Below are 4,682 nucleotides of genomic sequence, written 5' to 3'. Positions count from 1 at the left end.
GCAGAGAACTGACTTGAGCATCGGAAGGTCTTGCCGGAGCAACCCCACCTCCGGTTTAGACTTCCTTTGCAGGTCCTGGCGGCGACCGTGACTCCCTCGACTCCAGCTTCTCCGATGCAGACGGATTTTTGCACCAACATAAATGAAGGCAAAGGTAAAATAAATAGATTGACACACATCATTGGCCAAGGGTCTTTTCATACAGTTACATTCTAATATTTATACAATCTATTTTTAATGATCAAACAATTGCTTATTTCTATTATTGACACATATCTGTACCTGATTGCCCCTTTCATCTAGTAATTTAAGTAGTCAATTCCAATCATTCTCTGCTTTCCATTCTCTCATAATTGTCCATATCCTTTAGGACATCGCAATTCATCTTCCAGGCCAATAGTTTAATCTCTACAAGTCACCATATCTAATCGATATTAAGATCTAAACTTGGTGTTTGAACAAGTCTTCTTCACATTTGACTAGTAATAGCCTTTAAGAGGTCGTGTTGACTCGCATCCATATAAAACTTGATTTGTACGGTCATATCATGAAGAGAACTGGCCTGAGAATAAGTCACTTCCATCCAAGCAAAATGACTTTCATGATAAGTTTCCTTAGAGAGATAGAACTCGCTCAATTGCTAAGGTCTTCAATTCTCTATAGGATTGATGCAGGTAGCTCTATACTCTGCTTAAGAGTATAGAGGTTCCTTGATATAGGATAATGGACTACTTGGTTATCTGGCTATTGAAATATCAATATTATTCTTTGGTGGATGATTATAGCTACACTGATGTCCTATCAAGCATGCTGCTAACTGGTTTCCCCTTGCATTCACTTTGACTATCTATAAAGAGATGGGCATGCTAGAAAAGTTTGTTGGCAGGCAAAAGATTAATAAGTCCAATGGCTAGGCTGGGTAGATGTGTATGTGTGTCACCAGTATTGAATTAGTTGGAATGAGATAATTGATGAAAGATGATTCACATAGCATGGACCCATGTTCCTTAATCTTCGATGACTTTCGCTAATGTCACATGCTCATTCGACAAAAGATAAATAGTGTGGGATAGGATATAGTTGGGGCTACGATTAAAGAGATCTACTATCATCACTATTCCTAAGTTAGAGTCCTACTGGCAATCTAAAAGCAAGATAAAGCAAAGAAAGAAAATCCTACATCACAGGCTTAATCGATGTATCTAATGGTCCTTTCTTAGAGTATAATACATTTATTTATATACATGACAATGATAGTAAAATAACAACTGATTCTTGTAACTTTCCACCTTTTTATGATCTCTAGCTATTTTGGAGGTTTGCTCTCACGATTTCACATATGGCATAACCACAAACTAAATAAAGATCTAGATAACATCAACATCTCTTAGCATCTATATCCATGCATCGTGGTTGGTCATGGCCAAGTCTTATTCCTTCAACTTGCTTATTATGGCGAAATCTTGTTTTTAAGCCTCTACCTCTATGCTTAGTTGAATTGTTACGGTCGAATCTCATTAAATATAGCAACGATTGTTGGATTTTCTATGGGTGCTAGTGCATGTGGATTTCAAAATTTTTTAAAATTTAAAATGTAGTGAAAAAATCAGATTAAAATATTTTTAATCTAAGTATGCATTTATCATATGAAAGCACCTGTAGATTTAGTTCATATGCTGAAATTAGTACAAACTGATTTTAGGATGAATGAAGAAAGTCTGTAATCAATTCACATACCTGAATCACTTTTTCTTCTGCCTCAAATCTGTAACTGGAGTTGAATCCAATTCAATCCCTAGATCTGGGATTGATCAAACTCTGAATCAGTAGCATAAGTATCCTGCCTCTATGGATATCCATAGGACCGACCTTAATTATTTTCTTTTGAATCTGCTTGCTTAAACCGAAAGCCTAAATAGGCTTGAACCAAGCCTGGATAGGGATCTGTGGGAATTGTGTTCTAAAGCTAATCGTTAGTCTATTGATGGTTGTGCTTATCATTGTAATTGTATATGAATTATTGAATTAATAAATATTATTTAATTTTTTCATCACTACGTATATCTCATTTTGAACTCCTGTTATGTGATGAAGTCCTTAGCACTATTTCATTTGATATAGGAAGATATATCGTTTAGTCCTTAAATGAGTTTGCGACCAAATAATATGCTATTACTAGGATGATAGACATATCAAGAGTAAATCGTTGTATGCCATATAGGTTGGTTGTCCTCTTAACCAAAAAGCATGGAGATGCTAGTATGGCATGCAGGTAAAATATAGGAGTGCATTTCATTGAACGTGATCAACTCCAGAGCATTCTGCTGTCAAGAGTCACTCCAAAAGGATATAGATATAAGTGTCTCTCCGATCTGAGATCATCAAGGTGAATTGCAAGCAACTCATTATGCTTTGGTGCCGGACTACCTGAATTTTTAATTCAGCGATGAAAGATTTCTGGACATAGTTAAGTACTTTTGAAGTCGGTGTATGAGTCAAGATGGAATTGATCTCTCCGAATAAGTAGGAGTTAATATATCAGTGTGTTTCAATTCAGTAAAATCTTGATCGGGATAATCCATGTTATGAATTTTGAAAATTGAAATACAATGTGGATGACCATATCAGGGTTGGCAGTTAAATCCTAGATCATCTTGAGCATTTAGGTCAAAGGGATGAATTATACGGTAACTATATTCAAATAGATTCTTGAGTGTAACTTAGCATACTTTCGGTCTATCCGGATGTTGGGTACCATTACTAGATGGTTACTCTGATTGGTACAGAAATCAATTCCTGTACCACCGGCTTAGGTTCGAACCTATGGGATCACACACATTAGAAGTTTCTCTCCGATCACATGGCTAATCTAAAAAGTCTCAATCAACAGAGATTCTGGTAAAGAGTTCCACTTGATGGAGACTCTGCTGAAGAGTCTCACTGGACGGAGACTCTATTGAAGAGTCCCACTGGACAAGGACTCTAGAGAAGAGTCCCACTGGACGGAGACTCTTTCTTTAATAGAGGATTAATTAGTGATTAGATCACTGATTAGCTCAATTTGATTGAGCATTAAAGTCTAGATCAAGTCTGATTGAATTTGATTTAGTCAAGTCAAGTCTGATTAGGTTATGAGATGACCTAATCGGTAAGGGAGAAATGATCCTGATTTGATCGGATCTATGGCTTAATTAATTTATTGATTTGATCAAATTTAATTAAAATTATAAAAGTCTAATTAGATTAGATTTATCATATTTTATTTGGATCTAATTGGATAGGGTTTGAAAGAAATCCAATTAGTTAAACCCTAGAGTCCCAAATGAGTAGGACTCTATCCCTTGCGTCACCTAAATTGTCTCACACCTTTTCTCACTGCATAAAATCAGTTTATATATGAGAAAATTAGAAAATAATCTTTCTTTTGTCACACATTAAGGATAGGGATTGGTTGGTTTTAATTTGAATTCAAATTAGTTTGAATTTCAACTTAAAACCTTATTCATATCCTTCTACACGTTAGCTGCTTTTGAAGGGGTCTATTGTGTATGAGAAAAAGAGATCTTTCCAATTGATTTTCATGTCCAATTTTCTCTGATAAATCCCTCTTTAAGTTAAATAAGGATGAGAAAATGTTGGAGTCTAATTGAAATTCAAAAGAGTTTGAATTGCAACAAAATCCAACCCTTATCCTGTTTTATCTGGTTTGTGCGACAACCAAAAAAAGGCCATAATTTTGTGTGCCAAAAGAAGAGAGCTCTTCACCAAGAGATATCAGAGAGAAATAGGGTCAAAAATACTTCTTTAAAATGGGAGAATTGGGTGGGTTTTCTTCCTCCTTAGCATGAACAAAAGAGGAGACTGTTCTCCTCTTGGGTGAGAGACCTAGAACTATTTTAGATTTTTGGGTGAGAGAAAAATCAAAGAGAAGAGTCTTCATCTAAATTTTCTCCACCATCTAGCATTCTTCTCTGATCCATCTTCGACATCGAAAAGGTTCAAGGTGATTGAAGAAGGAGATCAAGTCAGATCTACCATCAGAAGCCAACTACGCAGCTAGTACTTTCGCAAAGGGCTGATCGGTCTAAGGGACTTTGCGTGGACCATCCATAGAAGCCGGACGTTTGTGCGGCTGCTCGATATTAGTAAGAGTTTCATACTATGCTTACTAGCAGTGAAGATCATCAACCCATAAAAAGGTGATGAGTTCTGAACTCTACCAACATAATCTAAAGGTTTGATTAAATTCAGGATATCGATGTGATCGATGCAGTTTTCTATTTTATTTTATATTTTATATGTAAATTTTTTATATCATAGATCCTTAATGGTAGTTTAGATCTGATCTAAGATATATTTAGAAGATTAAAATATTTAATCTTTTATTATTTCGCTATAAAATTTTAAAAATACATGCTTTGAACACCCATTTTTCCTTCATATGGTATCAGAGAAAGGTTTCTTATGACATGAATTTTTTATATATAATCTGATTTTAATTATTTAGATTAGATCTAAATAGTTAGTTTTGAATCTGAATAGTAATCTGATTGGATAGATCCTCGTAGCCATCTGGTCATAGGAGAAATCAGGATTCACTATCCTATTTATCCATTCGATGGGATCTCCTATAGCGTGTAGGGGTGCTGCATGATCTTTTTCATGATAATGAATAATAAAAA

The sequence above is a fragment of the Elaeis guineensis genome, chromosome 4 (assembly GCF_000442705.2).
Source record: "Elaeis guineensis isolate ETL-2024a chromosome 4, EG11, whole genome shotgun sequence".
Classification (NCBI taxonomy): domain Eukaryota; kingdom Viridiplantae; phylum Streptophyta; class Magnoliopsida; order Arecales; family Arecaceae; genus Elaeis; species Elaeis guineensis.
The sequence above is the reverse complement of the archived record's forward strand: the minus strand, read 5'-3'. Positions refer to the sequence as shown.